Consider the following 11,846-nt stretch of genomic DNA (forward strand, 5'->3'; position numbering starts at 1 on the left):
AATTGATTCACAGATGCAAACACTCGATTGTTTTACTTTCGCAAAATGAGCATCAACAACTCCACAATCGAGTTTTTAAATTCTTGCAAACAACAATTTCACAGTCCTTGACTTCGCGTTTTTCTTCACGAATCATCCCTCAATCATCAATCTAATTGCGAATCAAAACTCATATGTTCTTGCTTTATCGATTCATCGACTACACTCATACAAATGCGAACAATACTCAATTTCAAAATCGATTGAAACTTATAGCAAAGCTAAATCCAACTTCGCATTCAAAGCACACAAGTTTTATTGATTGCATTCATGAAATACTAACAAGATAATATATTATAATACAAATATACATATTTTAGGTGGTGAAATCGTAACAGCCTAACAATTTGGTATGCAACTTTATTAAATCAATAAAAAAAAGTTATGCAAATTGGACAAATAAATAAAAATATATCTTTTGTTGTTTTAATTAAGGAAATAAATATTTTATATGAATACTCACCTGGAAAAACGCATATTATAATTGTCTAATTTAATCGTAACAGCCTACCAATGTACTTTCTTCTTGACTGTTTGATTGTTTTTTTCTGTGTGCTGATTATAATTGTCTAATTTAACGTAAATTTTTTTTTATTTTTTTTAACTTGCAAGGTACAATGGAACATATTACTCCTATAAAGGAAATTGACTCAATCAAGGACAATGCTATAATCTGTAATTTATCATCTTTTAGTTTAATTTTCTAAATATATGTGTGGTTGTCTGTGTGTATCTCTTTAAAAATTCTGCAATTTCATCATTTTATGACCCCCATTTGCGAAGTTGAGTATTTATTTCCAAAAATGCGAAACTCCAGGGACAATATTTGAAAATTTCTGTTTTCTTCCCCAATTCGCATTCTACTGTGAAATACTTCGCATCTTCATTCTTACACCCTTCGCATCCCTTCGCATTAATCACCTTCGCATTTTAACCTAATTAATCAAATGCAAACCACAAAATTTTCATTCCAGATGCGAACACAGTTTAGTTCTTGAACTCTAAACTTGCGAAATCAAAAATTCATATGTTGAACCCATATGCGAATATTAACCCAATTGACTTCAAATTGATTCACAGATGCAAACACTCGATTGTTTTACTTTCGCAAAATGAGCATCAACAACTCCACAATCGAGTTTTTAAATTCTTGCAAACAACAATTTCACAGTCCTTGACTTCGCGTTTTTCTTCACGAATCATCCCTCAATCATCAATCCAATTGCGAATCAAAACTCATATGTTCTTGCTTTATCGATTCATCGACTACCCTCATACAAATGCGAACAATACTCAATTTCAAAATCGATTGAAACTTATAGCAAAGCTAAATCCAACTTCGCATTCAAAGCACACAAGTGTTATTGATTGCATTCATGAAATACTAACAAGATAATATATTATAATACAAATATACATATTTTAGGTGGTGAAATCGTAACAGCCTAACAATTTGGTATGCAACTTTATTAAATCAATAAAAAAAAGTTATGCAAATTGGACAAATAAATAAAAATATATCTTTTGTTGTTTTAATTAAGGAAATAAATATTTTATATGAATACTCACCTGGAAAAACGCATATTATAATTGTCTAATTTAATCGTAACAGCCTACCAATGTACTTTCTTCTTGACTGTTTGATTGTTTTTTTCTGTGTGCTGATTATAATTGTCTAATTTAATGTAAATTTTTTTTTTTTTTTTTAACTTGCAAGGTACAATGGAACATATTACTCCTATAAAGGAAATTGACTCAATCAAGGACAATGCTATAATCTGTAATTTATCATCTTTTAGTTTAATTTTCTAAATATATGTGTGGTTGTCTGTGTGTATCTCTTTAAAAATTCTGCAATTTCATCATTTTATGACCCCCATTTGCGAAGTTGAGTATTTATTTCCAAAAATGCGAAACTCCAGGGACAATATTTGAAAATTTCTGTTTTCTTCCCCAATTCGCATTCTACTGTGAAATACTTCGCATCTTCATTCTTACACCCTTCGCATCCCTTCGCATTAATCACCTTCGCATTTTAACCTAATTAATCAAATGCAAACCACAAAATTTTCATTCCAGATGCGAACACAGTTTAGTTCTTGAACTCTAAACTTGCGAAATCAAAAATTCAAATGTTGAACCCATATGCGAATATTAACCCAATTGACTTCAAATTGATTCACAGATGCAAACACTCGATTGTTTTACTTTCGCAAAATGAGCATCAACAACTCCACAATCGAGTTTTTAAATTCTTGCAAACAACAATTTCACAGTTCTTGACTTCGCGTTTTTCTTCACGAATCATCCCTCAATCATCAATCCAATTGCGAATCAAAACTCATATGTTGTTGCTTTATCGATTCATCGACTACTCATGCAAATGCGAACAATACTCAATTTCAAAATCGATTGAAACTTATAGCGAAGCTAAATCCATCTTCGCATTCAAAGCATACAAGTGTTATTGATTGCATTCATCATTTTATGACCCCCATTTGCGAAGTTGAGTATTTATTTCCAAAAATGCGAAACTCCAGGGACAATATTTGAAAATTTCTGTTTTCTTCCCCAATTCGCATTCTACTGTGAAATACTTCGCATCTTCATTCTTACACCCTTCGCATCCCTTCGCATTAATCACCTTCGCATTTTAACCTAATTAATCAAATGCAAACCACAAAATTTTCATTCCAGATGCGAACACAGTTTAGTTCTTGAACTCTAAACTTGCGAAATCAAAAATTCATATGTTGAACCCATATGCGAATATTAACCCAATTGACTTCAAATTGATTCACAGATGCAAACACTCGATTGTTTTACTTTCGCAAAATGAGCATCAACAACTCCACAATCGAGTTTTTAAATTCTTGCAAACAACAATTTCACAGTCCTTGACTTCGCGTTTTTCTTCACGAATCATCCCTCAATCATCAATCCAATTGCGAATCAAAACTCATATGTTCTTGCTTTATCGATTCATCGACTACACTCATACAAATGCGAACAATACTCAATTTCAAAATCGATTGAAACTTATAGCAAAGCTAAATCCAACTTCGCATTCAAAGCACACAAGTGTTATTGATTGCATTCATGAAATACTAACAAGATAATATATTATAATACAAATATACATATTTTAGGTGGTGAAATCGTAACAGCCTAACAATTTGGTATGCAACTTTATTAAATCAATAAAAAAAAGTTATGCAAATTGGACAAATAAATAAAAATATATCTTTTGTTGTTTTAATTAAGGAAATAAATATTTTATATGAATACTCACCTGGAAAAACGCATATTATAATTGTCTAATTTAATCGTAACAGCCTACCAATGTACTTTCTTCTTGACTGTTTGATTGTTTTTTTCTGTGTGCTGATTATAATTGTCTAATTTAACGTAAATTTTTTTTTTTTTTTTTTTAACTTGCAAGGTACAATGGAACATATTACTCCTATAAAGGAAATTGACTCAATCAAGGACAATGCTATAATCTGTAATTTATCATCTTTTAGTTTAATTTTCTAAATATATGTGTGGTTGTCTGTGTGTATCTCTTTAAAAATTCTGCAATTTCATCATTTTATGACCCCCATTTGCGAAGTTGAGTATTTATTTCCAAAAATGCGAAACTCCAGGGACAATATTTGAAAATTTCTGTTTTCTTCCCCAATTCGCATTCTACTGTGAAATACTTCGCATCTTCATTCTTACACCCTTCGCATCCCTTCGCATTAATCACCTTCGCATTTTAACCTAATTAATCAAATGCAAACCACAAAATTTTCATTCCAGATGCGAACACAGTTTAGTTCTTGAACTCTAAACTTGCGAAATCAAAAATTCATATGTTGAACCCATATGCGAATATTAACCCAATTGACTTCAAATTGATTCACAGATGCAAACACTCGATTGTTTTACTTTCGCAAAATGAGCATCAACAACTCCACAATCGAGTTTTTAAATTCTTGCAAACAACAATTTCACAGTCCTTGACTTCGCGTTTTTCTTCACGAATCATCCCTCAATCATCAATCCAATTGCGAATCAAAACTCATATGTTCTTGCTTTATCGATTCATCGACTACACTCATACAAATGCGAACAATACTCAATTTCAAAATCGATTGAAACTTATAGCAAAGCTAAATCCAACTTCGCATTCAAAGCACACAAGTGTTATTGATTGCATTCATGAAATACTAACAAGATAATATATTATAATACAAATATACATATTTTAGGTGGTGAAATCGTAACAGCCTAACAATTTGGTATGCAACTTTATTAAATCAATAAAAAAAAGTTATGCAAATTGGACAAATAAATAAAAATATATCTTTTGTTGTTTTAATTAAGGAAATAAATATTTTATATGAATACTCACCTGGAAAAACGCATATTATAATTGTCTAATTTAATCGTAACAGCCTACCAATGTACTTTCTTCTTGACTGTTTGATTGTTTTTTTCTGTGTGCTGATTATAATTGTCTAATTTAATGTAAATTTTTTTTTTTTTTTTTTAACTTGCAAGGTACAATGGAACATATTACTCCTATAAAGGAAATTGACTCAATCAAGGACAATGCTATAATCTGTAATTTATCATCTTTTAGTTTAATTTTCTAAATATATGTGTGGTTGTCTGTGTGTATCTCTTTAAAAATTCTGCAATTTCATCATTTTATGACCCCCATTTGCGAAGTTGAGTATTTATTTCCAAAAATGCGAAACTCCAGGGACAATATTTGAAAATTTCTGTTTTCTTCCCCAATTCGCATTCTACTGTGAAATACTTCGCATCTTCATTCTTACACCCTTCGCATCCCTTCGCATTAATCACCTTCGCATTTTAACCTAATTAATCAAATGCAAACCACAAAATTTTCATTCCAGATGCGAACACAGTTTAGTTCTTGAACTCTAAACTTGCGAAATCAAAAATTCATATGTTGAACCCATATGCGAATATTAACCCAATTGACTTCAAATTGATTCACAGATGCAAACACTCGATTGTTTTACTTTCGCAAAATGAGCATCAACAACTCCACAATCGAGTTTTTAAATTCTTGCAAACAACAATTTCACAGTTCTTGACTTCGCGTTTTTCTTCACGAATCATCCCTCAATCATCAATCCAATTGCGAATCAAAACTCATATGTTGTTGCTTTATCGATTCATCGACTACTCATGCAAATGCGAACAATACTCAATTTCAAAATCGATTGAAACTTATAGCGAAGCTAAATCCAACTTCGCATTCAAAGCATACAAGTGTTATTGATTGCATTCATCATTTTATGACCCCCATTTGCGAAGTTGAGTATTTATTTCCAAAAATGCGAAACTCCAGGGACAATATTTGAAAATTTCTGTTTTCTTCCCCAATTCGCATTCTACTGTGAAATACTTCGCATCTTCATTCTTACACCCTTCGCATCCCTTCGCATTTTAACCTAATTAATCAAATGCAAACCACAAAATTTTCATTCCAGATGCGAACACAGTTTAGTTCTTGAACTCTAAACTTGCGAAATCAAAAATTCATATGTTGAACCCATATGCGAATATTAACCCAATTGACTTCAAATTGATTCACAGATGCAAACACTCGATTGTTTTACTTTCGCAAAATGAGCATCAACAACTCCACAATCGAGTTTTTAAATTCTTGCAAACAACAATTTCACAGTCCTTGACTTCGCGTTTTTCTTCACGAATCATCCCTCAATCATCAATCCAATTGCGAATCAAAACTCATATGTTCTTGCTTTATCGATTCATCGACTACACTCATACAAATGCGAACAATACTCAATTTCAAAATCGATTGAAACTTATAGCAAAGCTAAATCCAACTTCGCATTCAAAGCACACAAGTGTTATTGATTGCATTCATGAAATACTAACAAGATAATATATTATAATACAAATATACATATTTTAGGTGGTGAAATCGTAACAGCCTAACAATTTGGTATGCAACTTTATTAAATCAATAAAAAAAAGTTATGCAAATTGGACAAATAAATAAAAATATATCTTTTGTTGTTTTAATTAAGGAAATAAATATTTTATATGAATACTCACCTGGAAAAACGCATATTATAATTGTCTAATTTAATCGTAACAGCCTACCAATGTACTTTCTTCTTGACTGTTTGATTGTTTTTTTCTGTGTGCTGATTATAATTGTCTAATTTAACGTAAATTTTTTTTTTTTTTTTTTTAACTTGCAAGGTACAATGGAACATATTACTCCTATAAAGGAAATTGACTCAATCAAGGACAATGCTATAATCTGTAATTTATCATCTTTTAGTTTAATTTTCTAAATATATGTGTGGTTGTCTGTGTGTATCTCTTTAAAAATTCTGCAATTTCATCATTTTATGACCCCCATTTGCGAAGTTGAGTATTTATTTCCAAAAATGCGAAACTCCAGGGACAATATTTGAAAATTTCTGTTTTCTTCCCCAATTCGCATTCTACTGTGAAATACTTCGCATCTTCATTCTTACACCCTTCGCATCCCTTCGCATTAATCACCTTCGCATTTTAACCTAATTAATCAAATGCAAACCACAAAATTTTCATTCCAGATGCGAACACAGTTTAGTTCTTGAACTCTAAACTTGCGAAATCAAAAATTCATATGTTGAACCCATATGCGAATATTAACCCAATTGACTTCAAATTGATTCACAGATGCAAACACTCGATTGTTTTACTTTCGCAAAATGAGCATCAACAACTCCACAATCGAGTTTTTAAATTCTTGCAAACAACAATTTCACAGTCCTTGACTTCGCGTTTTTCTTCACGAATCATCCCTCAATCATCAATCCAATTGCGAATCAAAACTCATATGTTCTTGCTTTATCGATTCATCGACTACACTCATACAAATGCGAACAATACTCAATTTCAAAATCGATTGAAACTTATAGCAAAGCTAAATCCAACTTCGCATTCAAAGCACACAAGTGTTATTGATTGCATTCATGAAATACTAACAAGATAATATATTATAATACAAATATACATATTTTAGGTGGTGAAATCGTAACAGCCTAACAATTTGGTATGCAACTTTATTAAATCAATAAAAAAAATTATGCAAATTGGACAAATAAATAAAAATATATCTTTTGTTGTTTTAATTAAGGAAATAAATATTTTATATGAATACTCACCTGGAAAAACGCATATTATAATTGTCTAATTTAATCGTAACAGCCTACCAATGTACTTTCTTCTTGACTGTTTGATTGTTTTTTTCTGTGTGCTGATTATAATTGTCTAATTTAATGTAAATTTTTTTTTTTTTTTTAACTTGCAAGGTACAATGGAACATATTACTCCTATAAAGGAAATTGACTCAATCAAGGACAATGCTATAATCTGTAATTTATCATCTTTTAGTTTAATTTTCTAAATATATGTGTGGTTGTCTGTGTGTATCTCTTTAAAAATTCTGCAATTTCATCATTTTATGACCCCCATTTGCGAAGTTGAGTATTTATTTCCAAAAATGCGAAACTCCAGGGACAATATTTGAAAATTTCTGTTTTCTTCCCCAATTCGCATTCTACTGTGAAATACTTCGCATCTTCATTCTTACACCCTTCGCATCCCTTCGCATTAATCACCTTCGCATTTTAACCTAATTAATCAAATGCAAACCACAAAATTTTCATTCCAGATGCGAACACAGTTTAGTTCTTGAACTCTGAACTTGCGAAATCAAAAATTCATATGTTGAACCCATATGCGAATATTAACCCAATTGACTTCAAATTGATTCACAGATGCAAACACTCGATTGTTTTACTTTCGCAAAATGAGCATCAACAACTCCACAATCGAGTTTTTAAATTCTTGCAAACAACAATTTCACAGTTCTTGACTTCGCGTTTTTCTTCACGAATCATCCCTCAATCATCAATCCAATTGCGAATCAAAACTCATATGTTGTTGCTTTATCGATTCATCGACTACTCATGCAAATGCGAACAATACTCAATTTCAAAATCGATTGAAACTTATAGTGAAGCTAAATCCAACTTCGCATTCAAAGCATACAAGTGTTATTGATTGCATTCATCATTTTATGACCCCCATTTGCGAAGTTGAGTATTTATTTCCAAAAATGCGAAACTCCAGGGACAATATTTGAAAATTTCTGTTTTCTTCCCCAATTCGCATTCTACTGTGAAATACTTCGCATCTTCATTCTTACACCCTTCGCATCCCTTCGCATTTTAACCTAATTAATCAAATGCAAACCACAAAATTTTCATTCCAGATGCGAACACAGTTTAGTTCTTGAACTCTAAACTTGCGAAATCAAAAATTCATATGTTGAACCCATATGCGAATATTAACCCAATTGACTTCAAATTGATTCACAGATGCAAACACTCGATTGTTTTACTTTCGCAAAATGAGCATCAACAACTCCACAATCGAGTTTTTAAATTCTTGCAAACAACAATTTCACAGTCCTTGACTTCGCGTTTTTCTTCACGAATCATCCCTCAATCATCAATCCAATTGCGAATCAAAACTCATATGTTCTTGCTTTATCGATTCATCGACTACACTCATACAAATGCGAACAATACTCAATTTCAAAATCGATTGAAACTTATAGCAAAGCTAAATCCAACTTCGCATTCAAAGCACACAAGTGTTATTGATTGCATTCATGAAATACTAACAAGATAATATATTATAATACAAATATACATATTTTAGGTGGTGAAATCGTAACAGCCTAACAATTTGGTATGCAACTTTATTAAATCAATAAAAAAAAGTTATGCAAATTGGACAAATAAATAAAAATATATCTTTTGTTGTTTTAATTAAGGAAATAAATATTTTATATGAATACTCACCTGGAAAAACGCATATTATAATTGTCTAATTTAATCGTAACAGCCTACCAATGTACTTTCTTCTTGACTGTTTGATTGTTTTTTTCTGTGTGCTGATTATAATTGTCTAATTTAATGTAAATTTTTTTTTTTTTTTTTAACTTGCAAGGTACAATGGAACATATTACTCCTATAAAGGAAATTGACTCAATCAAGGACAATGCTATAATCTGTAATTTATCATCTTTTAGTTTAATTTTCTAAATATATGTGTGGTTGTCTGTGTGTATCTCTTTAAAAATTCTGCAATTTCATCATTTTATGACCCCCATTTGCGAAGTTGAGTATTTATTTCCAAAAATGCGAAACTCCAGGGACAATATTTGAAAATTTCTGTTTTCTTCCCCAATTCGCATTCTACTGTGAAATACTTCGCATCTTCATTCTTACACCCTTCGCATCCCTTCGCATTAATCACCTTCGCATTTTAACCTAATTAATCAAATGCAAACCACAAAATTTTCATTCCAGATGCGAACACAGTTTAGTTCTTGAACTCTAAACTTGCGAAATCAAAAATTCATATGTTGAACCCATATGCGAATATTAACCCAATTGACTTCAAATTGATTCACAGATGCAAACACTCGATTGTTTTACTTTCGCAAAATGAGCATCAACAACTCCACAATCGAGTTTTTAAATTCTTGCAAACAACAATTTCACAGTTCTTGACTTCGCGTTTTTCTTCACGAATCATCCCTCAATCATCAATCCAATTGCGAATCAAAACTCATATGTTGTTGCTTTATTGATTCATCGACTACTCATGCAAATGCGAACAATACTCAATTTCAAAATCGATTGAAACTTATAGCGAAGCTAAATCCAACTTCGCATTCAAAGCATACAAGTGTTATTGATTGCATTCATCATTTTATGACCCCCATTTGCGAAGTTGAGTATTTATTTCCAAAAATGCGAAACTCCAGGGACAATATTTGAAAATTTCTGTTTTCTTCCCCAATTCGCATTCTACTGTGAAATACTTCGCATCTTCATTCTTACACCCTTCGCATCCCTTCGCATTTTAACCTAATTAATCAAATGCAAACCACAAAATTTTCATTCCAGATGCGAACACAGTTTAGTTCTTGAACTCTAAACTTGCGAAATCAAAAATTCATATGTTGAACCCATATGCGAATATTAACCCAATTGACTTCAAATTGATTCACAGATGCAAACACTCGATTGTTTTACTTTCGCAAAATGAGCATCAACAACTCCACAATCGAGTTTTTAAATTCTTGCAAACAACAATTTCACAGTCCTTGACTTCGCGTTTTTCTTCACGAATCATCCCTCAATCATCAATCCAATTGCGAATCAAAACTCATATGTTCTTGCTTTATCGATTCATCGACTACACTCATACAAATGCGAACAATACTCAATTTCAAAATCGATTGAAACTTATAGCAAAGCTAAATCCAACTTCGCATTCAAAGCACACAAGTGTTATTGATTGCATTCATGAAATACTAACAAGATAATATATTATAATACAAATATACATATTTTAGGTGGTGAAATCGTAACAGCCTAACAATTTGGTATGCAACTTTATTAAATCAATAAAAAAAAGTTATGCAAATTGGACAAATAAATAAAAATATATCTTTTGTTGTTTTAATTAAGGAAATAAATATTTTATATGAATACTCACCTGGAAAAACGCATATTATAATTGTCTAATTTAATCGTAACAGCCTACCAATGTACTTTCTTCTTGACTGTTTGATTGTTTTTTTCTGTGTGCTGATTATAATTGTCTAATTTAATGTAATTTTTTTTTTTTTTTTAACTTGCAAGGTACAATGGAACATATTACTCCTATAAAGGAAATTGACTCAATCAAGGACAATGCTATAATCTGTAATTTATCATCTTTTAGTTTAATTTTCTAAATATATGTGTGGTTGTCTGTGTGTATCTCTTTAAAAATTCTGCAATTTCATCATTTTATGACCCCCATTTGCGAAGTTGAGTATTTATTTCCAAAAATGCGAAACTCCAGGGACAATATTTGAAAATTTCTGTTTTCTTCCCCAATTCGCATTCTACTGTGAAATACTTCGCATCTTCATTGTTACACCCTTCGCATCCCTTCGCATTAATCACCTTCGCATTTTAACCTAATTAATCAAATGCAAACCACAAAATTTTCATTCCAGATGCGAACACAGTTTAGTTCTTGAACTCTAAACTTGCGAAATCAAAAATTCATATGTTGAACCCATATGCGAATATTAACCCAATTGACTTCAAATTGATTCACAGATGCAAACACTCGATTGTTTTACTTTCGCAAAATGAGCATCAACAACTCCACAATCGAGTTTTTAAATTCTTGCAAACAACAATTTCACAGTCCTTGACTTCGCGTTTTTCTTCACGAATCATCCCTCAATCATCAATCCAATTGCGAATCAAAACTCATATGTTCTTGCTTTATCGATTCATCGACTACACTCATACAAATGCGAACAATACTCAATTTCAAAATCGATTGAAACTTATAGCAAAGCTAAATCCAACTTCGCATTCAAAGCACACAAGTGTTATTGATTGCATTCATGAAATACTAACAAGATAATATATTATAATACAAATATACATATTTTAGGTGGTGAAATCGTAACAGCCTAACAATTTGGTATGCAACTTTATTAAATCAATAAAAAAAAGTTATGCAAATTGGACAAATAAATAAAAATATATCTTTTGTTGTTTTAATTAAGGAAATAAATATTTTATATGAATACTCACCTGGAAAAACGCATATTATAATTGTCTAATTTAATCGTAACAGCCTACCAATGTACTTTCTTCTTGACTGTTTGA

Source organism: Lactuca saligna, chromosome 2 (genome assembly GCF_052625555.1).
Source record: "Lactuca saligna cultivar CGN05327 chromosome 2, ASM5262555v1, whole genome shotgun sequence".
Classification (NCBI taxonomy): domain Eukaryota; kingdom Viridiplantae; phylum Streptophyta; class Magnoliopsida; order Asterales; family Asteraceae; genus Lactuca; species Lactuca saligna.